Source organism: Cnephaeus nilssonii (genome assembly GCF_951640355.1).
Source record: "Cnephaeus nilssonii genome assembly, chromosome: 8".
In the NCBI taxonomy this organism is placed as follows: Eukaryota; Metazoa; Chordata; class Mammalia; order Chiroptera; family Vespertilionidae; genus Cnephaeus; species Cnephaeus nilssonii.
In genome coordinates, this window is record NC_137079.1 from 60,859,453 (window position 1) to 60,877,350 (window position 17,898).

The 17,898-nt window shown below is 38.0% G+C and overlaps 1 pseudogene across 1 annotated transcript; it reads right to left on the reverse strand.

Moving 5' to 3' along the window:
* Nucleotides 1-16,762: 16,762 nt before the first annotated feature.
* On the reverse strand, nucleotides 16,763-17,477 carry LOC307104645 (protein tyrosine phosphatase type IVA 1-like; annotated as a pseudogene). Its single transcript has 2 exons — nucleotides 17,198-17,477; nucleotides 16,763-16,973 (listed from the first exon to the last, which is right to left on the reverse strand). The product of its transcript is annotated as a protein tyrosine phosphatase type IVA 1-like (transcript).
* Nucleotides 17,478-17,898: the final 421 nt, after the last annotated feature.

Consider the following 17,898-nt stretch of genomic DNA (forward strand, 5'->3'; position numbering starts at 1 on the left):
GAGAAAAAGGAACCCTCATGCACTGCTGGTGGGAATGCAGACTGGTGCAGCCACTGTGGAGAACAGTATGGAGTTTCCTCAAAAAGTTAAAAATGGAACTCCCATTTGACCCAGTAGTCCCACTTCTAGGAATATATCCCAAGAAATCAGAAACACCAATCAGAAAGGACATATGCACCCCTATGTTCATAGCAGCACAATAGTTAAGAATTGGAAAAAGCCTAAGTGCCCATCAGCAGATGAGTGGATTATAAAACTGTGGTACATCTACACAATGGAATACTACCTTGCTGTAAAAAAAGAAGGAACTTTTATAATTTGCAACACCAAATATATTTTAAAAACCTATCAATTTCTTTTTATCTGTTTTTGGAAATATTCTTTGCACTGTGTCCTGTTATCTGATTCCATTGTTCATTGCTGCTCCTACGACAATTGAATCATCTTTCATTTCCTGGATCCTAAATGATCTTTTTTCTTTAATAGCTCCTCATTTTTTGAAGAACATTTTCTAACAGTTTCCTAAGAAATGATACATGATCTTCATTGTTCTTACTTTCACAAATAATATGAACTGGATATGGAATTCTAGGTTAAAATATTTTTGCTCAGAATAGATGTTTAAAAGCAATATTTCACTGGCTTCTCAATGTCAGTGCTGCTGTTGAAAAGACTGAAGCCATTGTCATTTTAATTTTCTTTTTGTGACTTTAAATTTTTAATGATTATGTTATGGTCTCCTTTTTATTCCCGGTAGACAAATATTTCATAGTGCTGGGCACTCACCAAACTATCTTAATTAGAAAACCTGTTTTTCAGTTCTGGAAACTATTCCTGTTTCTGTACCTGTTGTTGCTGTTTTCTAGTTTTCAAATTTGACAGTTATTATTTAAATAGTGAATCTTCTGGATTAATCTTTAATTTTTTATATTTTCCCCAAATTTAATATTAAGTAAACATTTATTTTCCTTGAGCTTTCATCAATTTCAGCATCCAAATCATGCATTGAATTCTTTATTTCTTTCTTAAAAAAGTTTTTTATAAAGTTTTTTCTTGTTGCATGTTTGTTTTGTTTATGGGTGCTAGTCTCTTTATTATAAGAGATTTCTGCATACTCTTTCCACCAACTCCTCCGTGTTCAACTTCCCCTTATACTTCCAAATTCCCCACAGAATTCTGGGTTGAGGAATCAGAATTCAGAAATTCTTAGAAAGTGCCCAAATAATATGTTGATCTCTATTTTTCATAATGATTTATTTGAGTGTTTTTCAATAACAGTAAGTGATCATTATAATAGACAGTAAATCATTTTTTTGTGATAGAGTCAAATTAAATTTGCAGATGCTTTGGTAAAAATAGCATTAAATACGTACTTTATGATTATTATGAATTAATATTATAACAAGATAATGTATATTAACAAATAAAATGATCTCTATATGACATAGATATTTGGTAATATAAAATATTCAAAGAGGAAAACACGGAATAAAAGTAAATGCTGACCTCTCGCTTCTAGGAGCATGTCCTTGTCTTTCCCTTTCCCCTAAGTGCATCACCTTTACCTTCCTCACTTCTAAGCTCCAAGGCCCCTTTCTTTGCCTCTATAACTTGTTTCCTTAGCCTATTTCTTCTATGAATTACTGTTTCTACCTCTGTGATTTTCTAAATATTCTCTTCTATAAAAAAGTAAATGCTAAATAAATGTCAAGATATTAAAGTATAATACCCCAAATATATAAAATATTTTAAATTATTTTTCTTAAAATGAACATTTAAAACACACAAAGCAACAACAATACATCAAAAAATAATATATCACAATCAAATTGGGTTCATTCCAGGGACAAAATGATGAGTCAACATACATAAATCAATCAATGTAATACACCTCATTAATAAAACAAAGGATAAAATTCATAGGATCTTATCAATAGATGCAGAAAAGGTATTTGATAAGATAGGACATCCATTTATGGTTTAAACACTCAATAAAATAGGTATAGAAGGAAAGTACCTCAACATAATAAGGCCATATATGACAAACCCTCAGCCAATATTATACCCAATGGTGAAAATTTGAAAGCTTTTTTCTCTAAAATCAGGAATAAGACAAGGATACTCACTCTCACCACTCTTATTCAACATAGTTCAGAAAGTTCTAGCCTGAGTAATCAGGCAAGAGAAAGAAATAAAAGGCATCCTAATTGGGAAGAAAGAAGTAAAAGGGTCATTTTTGCAGTTGACATGACTCTCTCTGTATATAGAAAACCCTAAAGACTCCACACACAAAAACAAAACAAAAATAACACCACTATTAGAAACAACAAACAAATACAGTAAAGTTGCAGGATATAAAATCAATGTACAAAATCCATTGCTTTTTTCTATAATAACAATGAAACTTAAGAAAAAGAATTGAAAAAAACAATTCCTTTTGCAATTGCAACCAAAAGAATAAAATACTTAGGAATAAACTTAACAAAGGACATGAAAGACCTATATACTGAAAACTAAGTATTTTTAAAAAGCGTTAAAAAAATATTGGAAAACAAAACCCACAACAAAATTGAAAGATACTTCATGTTCATGGATTGGAAGAATCAAAATAGTTAAAATGACCATATTAACCAAAGCAATATACATATTTAATGCAATCCCTTTCAAAATCCCAATATAAATTTTTAAAGAAATAAAACAAGAAAAAATCATCAGATTTGTATGGAACCACGAAAGATCCCAAATAGCCAAAGCAATCCTAAGGAGAAAACACAATGCTGGCAGTATCACACTATAAAACTGAAAAACCACATGCAAAAGAATAAAACTAGATTACAGTTCGTCGCCATGTACAAAACTTAATTCAAAATGGATCAAAGACCTAAATGTAAGATCCGAAACAATAAATTAGTAGAAGAAAACATAGGTACTAAACTTATGGACCTTAGTTGTAGAGAACATTCTATTAAATTGACCACAAAGGCAAGGGAAGTGAAGACAAAAATAAATGAATGGGACTATATCAAATTAAAAAGCTTCTGCAAAGCAAAAGAAACCTACAATAAAACAAAAAGGCAACCTACCATATGGGAGATTATATTTTCAAACAGCAGCTCCAACAAAGGGTTAGTATCAAAAATATATTAAAAACTCATACAAACCAACACCAACAAACAAACAATCCAATAAAAACATGGGCAGAGCATCTAAATAGACACTTCTCCCAAGAAGACATACAAATGACCAACAGATGTTTGACTTCACTAGCCTTTAGGGAAATGCATATCAAAACTACAATGAGATATCACATCACACCTGTTAGAATGGCTATTATTAACAAGACAAGTGAAAGCAAGAGTTGGAGAAGTTATAGAAAAAAGGAAACCCTCATTCACTGCTGGGAATGTAGACTGGTACAGTCACTATGGAAAACAGTCTGGCAGTTCCTAAAAAAATTAAACTAGAATTACCATAGGACCTAGAAATCCCTCTCCTGAGTATTTACCCGAAAAACTTGAAAACATTTATTTGCAAAGATATAGCAACCCCTATGTCCATTGCAGCATTATTCACAGTGGCCACGATATAGAGACAACCAAAGTGTCCTCCAATAGAGGACTGGATAAAGAAGATGTGGTCATATATACTATGGCATATATTACTCAGTCATAAGAAACATGAATGGACCTTGATAATATTATGCTTAGCAAAATAAGTCAGTCAGAAAAAGCTAAGAACCATATAATTTCACTCATATGTGGGACATATAACTGAAACTCATAGGCACAGACACGAGTATGGTGGTTATCAGAGGGAACGAGGTGGAGGTGGGGAGAATAAATGGGACCAAATATATGGTGAGGGAAGATGGTTTGATTTTGGGTGGTGGGCACACAATGCAATATAGAGATCATGTATCATAGAAAGCTATATAATTCTATTGACCAATGTCACCCCAATAAACTTCCTATCTAATAAAAGAGTGATATGCAAATGGACTGTCATTCCAACACACAAGATGGCCACCCCCATATGGTCAAAGATGGCTGCCCCCATGTGGACACAAGATGGCCACCACAAGATGGCTGGCAAGGGAGGGCAGTTGTGGGTGATCAGGCCAGCAAGGGAGGACAGTTAGGGGGTACCCAGGCCTTCAGGGGAGGGCAGTTGGGGGGGACCAGGCCTGCAGGGGAGGGCAGTTAGGGGTGACTGGGCCTTCAGGGGAGGACAGTTGGGGGGACCCAGGCCTGTAGGGAGGGCAGTTGAGGGGGGACCAGGCCTGCAGGGGAGGGCAGTTAGGGGGGACCAGGCCTGCAGGGGAGGACAGTTGGGGGCAACCAGGCCTACAGGGGAGGACAGTTGGGGGGGACCCAGGCTTGCAGGGGAGGGCAGCTGGGGGGGACCAGGCCTGCAGAGGAGGGCAGTAGAGGGTGACCAGGCCTATAGGGGAGGGCAGTTAGGGCAACCAGGCTGGCAAGGGAAGGCAGTTAGGGGTTACTGGGCCAGCAGGGGAGAGCAGTTGGGAGTGACCAGGCCTGCAGGGGAGGACAGTAAGAGGTGACCAGGCCGGCAGGGGAGGGCAGTTAGGGGCAATCGGGCCAGCAGGGGAGCAGTTAGGCATCAATCAGGCTTGCAGGAAAGTGGTTAGGGGGTGATCAGGCTGGCAGACAGAAGTGGTTAGAGGCAATCAGGCAGGCAGGCAAGCAAACGGTTAGGAGCCAGCTGTCCTGGACTGTGTGAGGGATGTCCCAGATTGGAGAGGGTGCAGGCTGGGCTGAGGGACACACTCCCCCCCCCCCGCCCCCATGCACTGGGCCTCTAGTAATAAAATAAAACACACAAAGTATTTTCTCTCTGTCCAATAGTCTTGATTTTTTATTTCTTGACAAATATTCCCTTTTGTAGAAAAATTCCTTGTATTTGGTGGCAGTTATTGGTAGAGTAAAATCTTCAAGTTGAATGTTAGGGTATATGCTGCTTCATAAAAGCTCAGTTCCTTTTTCAGTGATGAAAATATTTTATTCATTTACCCTGACGTTGGTTTTGCCATTGAAATTGATATTGCTTTTGCTGATTCAGATTTTAGATCAGTTACTAATTCTGTTTTAGTATTCTACAACATTCTTATCTTCTTCCACCTGCATTTCTTCTGTTAAAGTGTTTACAAACCCCTGTAGCCTACAGAGTATTTTCAAACATTGGAAAAGGCTAGCTAACATTATTGGATTGTAGCATAACATTCTGATATCCTAACACAATTAACAGCACTACACAGAATCACGTGTGCAAATTGCCAATTTAATAACTTGCTTTGCTTCCGGAACAGCTCTCTAAGGATTTGTGTAAAGTATACTATGCATGTAAATGTATTAATATTTATTTTATTTGCAATAATGATGTACTCTTAGCAGCAGATGGGGCCACAAACACTTATAACATGACAACAGCCACTGATTAGATCTTAAATGCTTCCCTCCTCTCAGCTCATGCCCTAGTTCTGAAAATTGCAAACTTATTCTCTGACCCTGCATATCAGTGATTTCTGCTCTAGCTTCCAATTTGAAATCAGTCTATTTCTTTAAACTAGTAACATCTCTATGGTGATTATTAAGCTTTAATTCTTGCAGGAAAATTGTAATTTTTTCTTGATTTTCCAACTTATTTTTCTCTAGGTTCAGAAAAACATAATTTTCCAGAAAATTCTGAGAAAGAATTCCCTTGTGGGAACATTACTCTATGCATTACTTTATTTTCTCTATCTGGGGTACCACCAATCATCAAAGTCCTCAGACTTCCATGGAGTAATTTGGCTCACCCATAACTCCCCTCTGCAGATAATTAGGTTTAAACTTTCTCTGTTCTTCTAAGTCAGTTATTATTTTCATTTTGCTTCTCATCTCCCTACATCTCATTGAATCTTTCGTCTGCTATTTTCTCTTTCCTAGTTATTTCTGTTCATGTGGATTAATATCTTTATACAAACAGTGATATTTGGAGGGTTGAAAGGAAATAAATGAGGCAAACGATTCTATCATTTTTACTCATGCCCTCCCTTGTCCTTGGTGGTTAACTTATCTATCCATAACTGATAAGGGATATATATATATATATATATATATATATATATATATATATATATATATATACTTTGTAATCATCAAGGTAGAAGTCACTGGGTCCACATTTTTCATTTTTTTAAATTCAGTAACCAATTAATAAGCATCTATTATGTACATAGTTTGTGTAAGTACTATGTTATGAAATGAGTAATTCATAGTCTCTGTTACCCAAGAATCTACAGTCCAATCTAGGGCGGTGATTTTCAACCTTTTACATCTCATGGCATATAAACTAATTACTAAAATTATTTGGCACACCAAAATATATATATTTTGCTGATCTGACAAAAATGGGTATAATTTTGATTCATTCACAGATTATTATTATTGTGTGGGCTGTTGTCATTTTCTTATTTGACAATCTATGGGAAAAGAGGTCAGTGCCTCTGACTAAATAGTCAGGTATTGCATCTTTTAAAAATTATTTCAGCACACCGGTTGCAAGTCACTGGTCTAGCGGATGGACAAGTCAATAAGTAATTAACCCATCACACTTAACAAGAATATATCTGCCAGATGTTTGTAAGGCAGAGAAAGAAGTGTTTGTCTTCCAGAAAAAAATCAAGAAAGGCTTCGCAACCCTACCGGTGTGGTTCAGTGGTTGAGCATCGTCCTATGAACCAGGAGGTCATGGTTCAATTCATGATCAGGTCACATGCTCTGGTTGCAGGCTTGATTCCCAGTGGGGGACCTGTAGGAGGCAGCCGATCAATACTCCTCTCTCATCATTGATGTTTCTCTCTCTCTCTCTCTCTCTCTCTCTCTCTCTCTCTCTCTCTCCCCCCCACTTTTTCTCTCTCTCTAAAATCAATAAAAATATGTATTTTTAAAAAAGTCTTAACAGAAGAACAAAACATTGAACTGCAACTAATAACATGGAATTGTGCAATGAAGGAACAACAATAACAACAATTCTAGGTAGAGAAAAGAGTATGTGCAATATCTAGATGTAAAAGAAAAAGAGCGTGTTCAGGATGAGCAAGAAATACAAGACTGGAGAATAAGGTGTTTGGGTGGCTAGTAGCATGTTTGAAAATTAAAAGTGCACACTGGAAAAGATCATAAAGAAGTTTGGCATTAAACCTGAAGCTATAGGAAGTTTTAGGCATGAAAGTAATGTGATTATATTTGTATTTTTCTAAGACAGTAGTGGTGTTGAATTTTTTGTAAGTAGCTGAGAGAGGTGGCAGGTTGAACATTCTAAGAAAGCTCTCACATTAATTCAGGGAAGAGGACACTAACTCTAAATTATAGGCTTTTTTCTTTCATTGAAATTTCCACTAAACTAGCTTGTAGGCACATTGAAAGCAATGATTATCTGTCTTATTATTCATAGCTCTATACGGTACAGGGTGGGGCAAAAGTAAGTTTACAGTTGTCCTATGGAAAATAATGCAATAATTTCTCTATATAATAGACCGAATGACGGAACAACCAAACAACCCAACAACTGAACAACCAGTCGCTATGAAGTGCGGTGATCACCAGGGGGCACACGCGGAACATGGCAGGCATTGGCAGCAGGTGGCAGAGCGCACAACATGACGGGCATCGGCTGCAGCGGGACGGTGGAGCAGGTGAGCAGGGGCACCAGACCAAGGCAGGGCACCAGTCGCTGTCATCAAGGTGAGCCTCTGGTGGTTACTGAAAATTCTTTGCTCCTGTGCGCCACGGTCCCACCAGGTGCTTGCATCTGCTGCTGGCGCCAGAGCTGCCACTTGCACCCACTGCCCGCACTGGCCCCGCTCGTTCCTGCTGTCAGTGCCCGGTGCTGGCGGTGGTGGGAGCGGGGCTTCCGGCAGACAGGGGACTGGGGGCCGTGGTGGGAGGGGCCAGGCAGAGGCACGGAGGAAGGGCCAAGACCCGCCCCTGTGCCCATCACAGCCTCGCGACCTTTCAAGGTGCACAGATTTGTGCACTGGACCCCTAGTTACTCTATAATAATACAAGACTGAACTCCGTTTCATGTACTTACAACTGTAAACTGACTTTTGCCTCAACCTGTATTTAGAACTTGGTGAGATTCTATGGGCACCTGGCAAGTATTTATTGAGTAAATGAATAAATGAAAGATAATTGTCTGAGACTCCTCAGGCAGACCCTGCTCTCCCAGAAGCTAGGAAAAGGGAAATTGACTTACTGACATGACAGCATAAACACCAAAGCCACTCAGGCATGGTGGCCAGACCAGCAGCAGCTGTATCACTGGAAACCAGTTAGAGTTGTAAATTTGTGCAACCCACCCCAGACCTATTGAATCAAATAAGTGGAGGGGGGGGGTGGGGGTGATCCAACAACTGGCATTTTAACAAGTTCTCCAGGTCATTCTGAAGCAAGCTAAAGTTTGAGAACTGCTGATATAAACCATTTCAAAAGTAACTTATGCCTTTGCTAAGAGGTCATGTGCTCTAATTTCTTTTATTGTGCTTAAAATCCTGTCTTGGTGTTCTGTAGCCCCAGATTTCTAAGCAAGATTCTATAGGACAAGAATGATTTGAAATGAGGATTTTATTACTATTGTCCTGAGTAGAAAACTCAACAATCAATATTCATCTAGTTATAAAAGACTGTATGCTTATTAACTTTATTACATGAACAAGTACTCTTTTCATGAGACCAACTCAATGACTCTCCTGGGAAGTAAAGTTGACCCACACGACCCCTTAAAGGGTACAGTTCAGACTTTCCTTGAGGTGTGTCAAATCAGATGAGTTTGCCATGTTGTCATTCTACGGACTTTTTTTGTTAAATTCTCTAATAAACGAAAATGTGGCAATGATTGTATTAGATTCAGTAATATTTCATCAAAATTTAGACTTGCCAATTTTATTTTTACTTATTTTGATAACTGCCAGAATTCCAACTCAAGTACAATAGTCAGCCCTCTCTATCAGTTAGTCCTAATCTCAATCTGAGTTAAAGTCTTTAATGAAAATACTGCCAAGATGGTCACATTTTTTGAGTAAAATGATAATGCTGGTAACATGTTATTCTCATTCAAGCAAAGAGTGAGAATGAAAGTAATTCTAAGAGGGCATAGACACTCAAAAAATTCTTTTGCTCACTTTTTTACGTTCTTGTAATTATTATTTGTTCCGCATATTCCACCTTCACAGTGAATATATATTACACAGCTCAAGCATACTGATTTTCATGTCATGAATCTATAACCCCTATAATTTTTACTCAAAACCTGACAGTCTAACCTGTCTTTGGAGAAATGATTTAATAATAGAGACATGTAATGAGAGCTCTTATCACTAAAATGTCACTGTATTTACAAAATATACTATAGGGCACTTCTAATATATTACAAAGTACTGTCATAAATCAGTTAGCCTAGGCTACACTTTTAAAATTACATTAATAAAATAGAAATAGTTCAGTATTCTTGGCTTAAAACATCTATTTTTTTCCTAATGTGAAATATTTTAAATGCTCTCAATGACCATTACTTCATGTCTTTTCTATGTTCAATACTCTCCTTTAAGTAGTTTTTACCAAGCATTAATTTGGAAATAGCCTACTCTACACTTTTACTGTATGTCTACTCTACATTTTTACTGTATGTATTTATGGATAATAATAGATATTTGGAGAGTTAAGGAGATAAAGATAGGAAACAACTATTCATTGAATATATACTAATCCTCTCTAATAAAAGGATAATATGCAAATTAACATCACTCTGCTACATAAGCCATGCCCACCAGCCAAGCCACGCCCACCAGCCAATCAAGGCGAGTATGCAAATTAACCCCAGCTAAGATGGCTACCATTGGGTTTCCCCGGCAACAGAAGAAGCTAAGCTTTCCACACACTCTGGCGGGCCCAGGCCTCCACTCAAGGATACAAAGTTTCAATTATAGAAGGTAAACAAATCCAAGCAGCAGCTACGGATCCAGCAGGAGGGTTGGCTCCGCTCAAGGCTACAAAGTTTCTATTGTAGAAGGTAAATAAATTCCAGATACCAGGGCATCTGCTTGGGTCACCAGCAGCTTGGCTGGTCTGCAAACCACCACAGGCCCCTTGCTCAGGCCTATCCACGCCCCAAGGGAACCCCACCCTGATCCAGGACACCCTTCAGGGCAAACCAGCTGGCCCCCACCCACGCACCAGGCCTCTATCCTCCTATCTAATAAAAGAGTAATATGCAGATTGACCATCAATCCAACACACAATATGGCTGCCCCCATGTGGTCAAAGATCCTGCCCCTATGTGGACACAAGATGGCCACCACAAGATGGCCAGCAGGGGAGGGCAGTTGGGAGGCACCCGGCCTGCAAGGAAGGGCAGTTGGAGGCAATCAACCCTGCAGGGGATGGCAGTTAGGGGTGACCACGCCAGCAGAGGAGGGAAGTTGGGGGCAAACAGGCTGGCAGGGGAGCAGTTAGACATCAATCAGGCTGGCATGGGAGTGGTTAGGGGGTGATCAGGCTGGCAGGCAGAAGCGATTTAGGGGCAATCAGGAAGGCAGGCAGGCGAGCAATTGGGAGCCAGCAGTCCTGGATTGTGAGAGGGATGTCCGACTGCCCGTTTAGGCCCGATCCCACTGGCCATCTTGTGTCCAGTGGGATCGGGCCTAAACGGGCAGTCGGACATCTCTCAAGGGGTCCCAGATTGGAGAGGGTGTAGGCTGGGCTGAGGAACACCCCCCCCTCTGTGCACGAATTTCGTGCACCTTAATAATAATAACACTTCCATTGATTATTTTCTACTATGTGGCAATATCACATGCTTGATATAGACAGAGTGCTAAGTAGATATGTAATACAAGAAACTTGTAAGGTAGGTATTATGGTCTCCACTGTGAAGGACAGGAAACTAAGACAAAAATAAGCTGAGTGCCCTACCCCAGGCATCAGTGTTAAACGGTGACAGAGAGAAGATTTGAACTCTAGTCTGTATATTCCAGTATGTGCAGCTTCTTACTCGTGCCTTGGGTATAGAGAGTGATGAGTTTACACTTGCCCTTTGAATAAATGGGAGAATGACTAAATGGCCCCTTCAGTAAGTGGCAAGAAGATATATTTTTCCAGCAAATGCAAATTTCCAATCAGATGTTTTCTAAATAAGATGATCAATTTAATATTGTTTTAAAAAGTTCCCCAACCAAAGCAGCTAGGGAGCCTAAAATGTTATTACCAAGTGGAAATGTCTGTGAAGGTTCGTGCAGCGTGTCACACACGATGCTCTATAGCTTCCACCCATTCACTGGAGCAGAACCGTACTCTTAGCTCATGTGCAATTAATTGATAAATTAATGTCCAGAAGCCTGTAAATTCCAGAATCTGAATGGAACAATTAAACTTTTCAGGCATTTAAGAGATAGGGCTGATTTTTCATTTTAATAATATTCATTAATAATTTTCACCCTAGATTAGTTTCCACACTGAATCAATGGTTCATCAAAGAAGCCAGATATCCAAAGTTAAAACACTGTTTCTCCCATATTTTAAAATTATAAAATAATTTAAACATACAAAAGAGTACAAAGAGCAATATAGCACTAATGTAACTATTGATTTTAAAAATTCAGCTCATGTTAAACTTTACCATACTTAATTAAAGCTTTATTAAGTGGATTCATCAAAGTATAATTTACATAATAATGAATTAATCAATTTTAAGTATAAATTTAGGTAAGTTTCAACAAATATATACTACTATGTATTACCATCATGACCCTGATATAAAACATTTCCATCACCCTCAAAAATGGTCCCTCATTCCTTCTGCAGGCAATTCCCTTCCACCTCCTAGTTCTTAGTAACTACTAACCTGCTTTAAATGAAAGGGTAAGTCATGGACCGGAAGGAAATATTTGCAAAAATATATATCTGATAAAGGATTTGTACCTAAAATATATAAAGAACACTTACAATTCAATAAGACAACACATTAGAGAGGGGGTGGAATGAGCAAAATATTTGAATAAACAGTTTCCCAAAGAAGATACACAAATAGAAAATGAAGACCTAGCTAGTTTTCTTAGTGGTTAGAGCGTCAGCCACACACTGAAGGGTCATAGGTTCAAGTCTAGTCAAGGGCATGTACCTCGGTTGCAGGCTTGATTTCCCGGCCCCAATTGGGGTGTGTGTGGGAGGCAACCAATTGAAGTGTCTCTCTCACATCAATGTTTCTCCCTGCTGTCTCTCCCCATCCCTTCCACTCTCTCTCTAAAAAAAATAAATCAATGGGGGGAAAAAATCCTCTGGTGAGGATTAGCAACAGCAACAACAACAAAAAAAGATCACTAGTATTAGACAAATGCCTGTTAAAACTACCTACACTCTATTAGTGATGGAATGGCTACATTACTAGTAAAATGTCTGACTATGGGGCCCTGTCTAGAGTGCACTGATGTTCAAGGCCACTCTGAGCATGGGAATCCTAATCAGGATGTTCAAGGCCAAGTTGCCATAGACAGGTGCAAGGACACAGCAGTTTCACTATATACACTGTGCAGGCGTGCCTTTCTGTAACCCAAAATACTGAGGTCACTATTTGGCATAAGGCCTCTTTTTGTTTGAGCTTCTTTGAACTTGTATATAAATTGCCACTGACCAGCCTGTTATGCGCGGCTGCTTGGGATGGCTCCTGTATTTGCTACTGTATTAGCAAGGACTGCTTTGCTGGTCTGTTTGGTCTGATGCCTCCTTAGTAGAAATTGCTACTGCAATAAAGACTCTCTTATATACCCACAACTTCTCATGTCTTCTCCATCTTCTAATGCCCGGCGTCCAAGGAGGTCCAGTCCCTGGCAGAGGAACTTGGACCCAACAGGTAGCATAGTGAAGCAGGATAAAGGAGTGAGTACTCCCACAATTACTACAGCGAGCAGCATCAAGGAGAAACTTACTCCAACAATTGGCACAGTGAGCAGGGCTCAGGAGTATGTGTGGGCTCAGGAGTGAGTGCTCCCTGACACTGACAATACCAAGCACTACATGCACATGTAACAACTGTAACAGGCTATGGCAGAAAGGCAGAATTTTGCAGTCACTTCGAAAAGTCTATCTGTATTTTCATAAAGTTAACCTTATTATAAAACCCAGCAACCCCACTCCTGACAAAAGAACTACAAAAACATACCCCCACATACACTTTCACTTGAGAATTCATAGCAATTTTTTCAAATCTATTTATAAAATAATAAACGCATTGTAGATGCAAATAAAGGCAATTCCCCTATATCTTCTGTTCATTTTTCAGAGCAAACCACCATTCAAGAGTTAGTGTGTTCCCCTCTTATACAGGAATGTATTCTATTACTGCACATGCATGTTTCCATGAAAAAAAAATGAAGGGGTTTTTCTCTGTGCTTTTGTAGAAAAAAAATGTATCTAAATCATATAACTTTGGGTATAGTCTTTTACAGTTTGCTTTACTCATGCAACAGCATCATTTTTAGATTTACCTATATTTATAATGTAACTCTAGTTCACCAACCTTATTACTATACAATAATTAATGTCATAAATATATGATGTTACCAATTTTTCTGTTAATGGACATTTGGGTTGTTGCAAAATTCATTGCTATTATAAACAACTAGAGGCCCAATGCACGAAATTCGTGCAACAGTAGGCCTTCCTTTGCCCAGTTGCCAGCACCGGCTTCCCTCTGGCACCCAGGACCCGGGTTTCTCTTGCAGTCCAGGCTTCATCCGGAAGGACGTCCAGTCTAATTAGCATATTATGCTTTTATTATTATAGATGCTTCAGTGTGCGAGCATTGAATTCAATGTATTTTCTTGTCCAAATGTTTGTCTCTTGAAAAAGTACTGTAGTTTAGAGAATGTGCAAATATTCAAAGCTATTAAATTTTACCACATTTCTCTCTACTGTGATTATGCTGGATATTTCCATCTGCCCTTCTTGACATTGTCCATCTTTTTCCACACTGTTCTGTGACTCAGGAGATTAACTTTTATGAGCTGTACCAACTTGGCTCCTATGACCTTATACTTCTATTAGGTTTGGCCAATGGACAGTAGCAGCAAGAGCTTAGAAAGTAGAATGCTGGGGAAAGTAAATTGCTGGTTAGGTGTGGTTTATTAGTCTCTACATTCTTCTATGAAGGTCATAACTTCAGCTGGGTGTTTCTTTCCTGAAAAGACAGCTCTTCAGCTGTTTGGGTCCTCACCCTTCAGGCTTAATTAAGTCAGTAACAGCCTTTTACTGTTACTAACCCCATAGTGCTTCACCATCCCTTGTCAATTTCCCTTAACTCTTACTCACAGCTTCCTAAATATTCCCTTCTTTAAACTCTTGTCAGTTACTTTTTTTGAGTATGCCATCTGTTTGTTGCTGGGACCCTGACGAATACAACGGTTTTCCAATTTACCTATCCACAAATGGAGAATTCCTGTTTTATTGTTGCCAATACTTGATATTAACCGATTTCTTCATTTCTGCCAATTGGACGAGTGTAAAATGAAACCTATGATTATGTTGATTTAAATTCCCTGATTTGTAGAAGTAGAGTAGCTTTTCACATTTACATTGGCTATTTAGATGTTTTTCTTCACCTTCATTTTAATTGTTTATCCCTAATCCATGTGTAGGAATTATGTATTTGTTTAGCCCTCATCCATGTGTAGGAATTATGTATATGTCTTGAAAACTAATACTGTCAATTATGGGTGTTGCATATATATTTTCATATTTTAAAAACCTTATGATATCTAAGTGCAGAAATTTTTGAATGAAATCTAATTCATCAATATTTATGACATTATAGTTTTTGGCTTGCTTAAGAAATTTTCCATGCTTTTGTGTCATTAAATTATCTTCCTATTTTTCTTTCTAAATTAGAAAAACAATTTCCTCTTAGGTATTTAATACATGTGGAGTTTACTTTTGTTTCTAGTATGTTGATATAATATTATTATCTTCCATATGTATAGTCAATTGTCCTAGCATTTTTCAATGAACAACCTATTTATTCCTCATTGAATTATAATGACACATTTGTCATTTAATAACATTTTTATATGCATTAGTCTGTTTCTACACTTCATATTTTGTACTATTTTTATATTTGTCTGACACTCCACACAATATCAGTAAGTATAAATCATTCTAACTGTATAGATTTTTCATAGCAGGAGTTCTCCCATTTTATTTTTCCTTAAATTGTTTTGATTACATTTGGCCATTCATTTTTTTAAAATGCATCTCATTATTTATTTAGACATTTAAGCTTTCACAATAAATTTTTACAAGCTGGTGAACACTGACAAATTATTTCTCCCACAGAACTATAACCACACATTCCAAGATAGTATAAATATATGGTTGAACTAGCACTAATACACATCACCATTTTATCAATTACATAATAAAATAAATTATCAAGTATCCAAATATTAAGTTACACAGCTCAAAATGTATATAAAATACTAGGTGTCTGCTCAATTTATCAGCAGAAACTGACTTTTTATTTTTTTGCAAGAGAGAGTGGGAAGAAAACACACTTTCAACAAAGATAAGTTGGTAAATAACTACAGAAAGTATGAAAAAAATGCAAGAACTTTTAGATTAAGAATTGCTTTAGATACTGCAAAGCGTCTCTACCTTAAAAAATATTTACTAAAGAGCATATTCTACTTGTTCCACACATGATACAGGCAACATTGTACTAAAAATACTTAATATCCTCCTCCCACTCTTTTCTCAGGCCTTCCCTGTAAGTTGCATCCAAAGTGCAAACATCGAAATTAACTGTAAGGCTTTTTGTCTAGAGACATCAAAGACATGTGCTTCTGTACAATGCAGATTTTCAAAATGGAGGCTTTCCATAACAGCACAAAATGATATTTATAGAAAGACATTAAATAATCACTCAGACTTGTTATAAAAATTTAAAAAATTGTCAAAGCTGATGTATACTTATATTTAAGTGGGAGATCTAAACATAAAATGAACAGGCAAATAACTATATAGGCCCTACTTTCTGTGTTTGAAATCACTGAAGGTCTGACCCACATAAGGTCCAGAATGTTCATAGATCCTGGGATTTTAGTTCTATATGATACTAAATATATATAAGTATTATGCTGGGTATTTTGGCACCTAATCTTTCTAAAAATTTTATATGTTGATAAGATTCTGGCATGGGAATAGATTTAAACACATAACTCAATACTGCATGATTTCAGGAAAAGTCAATTGGTACAAATAATAAGCAGTTTTTATTTTTTATTTATTTTTAAATATATTTTATTGATTTTTTTACGGAGAGGAAGAGAGAGGGATAGAGAGTTAGAAACATCGATGAGAGAGAAACATCGATCAGCTGCCTCCTGCACACCTCCTACTGGGGATGTGCCCACAACCAAGGTACATGCTCTTGACCGGAATCGAACCTGGGACCTTTCAGTCCGCAGGCCGATGCTCTATTCACTGAGCCAAACCGGTTAGGACAATAAGCACTTTTTAAATGCTGAACAGTAAGAATCTTTTGCTAAGTGTCAAAATAGGTTGATCATAACCAAACATAGAGGTTGCAATTCGGTCAAGCTTGTGGCCTGATAAAACTGCTTTTCAATACTCCTGTAGAAGCTTCCTTAGACTGTATGACAAATTTGGGCCTGTCTCAAGTTCCACTTCCAAAGCAATGGCATCAAGCACCCATTTTATTGAATACAACAGTTATTTCTACGGCCATTGGAGTCTTTGAAGTACAACCACATTTTAGGATGATACTTCTCCAAATACAAAAGTTGCTTGTTATGAAAAGCTCCATGCTGATTTTGTCTAATGAACTATACTGCATCTTCATATTTCATTCCAACTTTTATTGATGCTAGAGCAACAAGCACTGCAACACAATGAACAGCAATACAACCCAGGTTCAAAATTTAATTTAAAAAATATATTTTTATTGATTTCAGAGAGGTAGAGGGAGAGAGAGATAGAAAACATCAATGATGAGAGAGAATCATTGATTGACTGCCTCCTGCACACCCCACACTGGGTATTGAGTCTGCAACCCAGACAAGTGCCCTTGACCAAAATCGAACTGGGGACCCTTCAGTCCACAGGCTGATGGTCTATCCCCTGAGCCAAACTGGCTAGGGCCAGAAAACTTAATTTTTACAAGACTTAAACATTCATCAACAGTCTGGTTGGATGGTGGTGCACCATCATCAAAAGGCCAATCAAGAAGATAGATGCCTTCTTAATCCACAAGAGTAGTGTCATAAATTGCTTCACATACTCATATATTGTGGTAATTCCATATTCCTTAAGTTCCTCTATAAATCTGTTTAAGGTTGGATTGTGTGTAATGATAAATCTCATGTTCTTGTGTGGGACTTCCATAGGAGCTGGGTGGTTCATTTGAGCCATGTTACTTAAAACACACTCAATAACGTTATGAAGTAATTTAAAATTAAATACAGAAATGATGCAAAGAGATTCCAAAATGGTGGCAGAGTAAGTGGAAGCTACACTGACATTCTGAAACAAACTGGAATTACAACTAAAATATAGAAAAACCATCCTGAATTATCAACTGAAGACTAGCTGGAGAGAACCATCATAACCAAGGATGGAAAGTGGAGACCACATGGAGTCTGGTAGAAAGGGCGGAGGCGCAAAAGGGCTGGCTGGGCTCCCACAGACAGCAGCTGAAGTTCTGGAGAGATATTTCAGCTGTGTGAGCTCCCACTGATAACTCTGGGGTCTAAACCCCAAGCTGGTCTCCCAGTCCAGAGCACCAGAACTGAGAAAAGTGCCCATATAACCTCTGGCTGTGCAAAACAGTGGG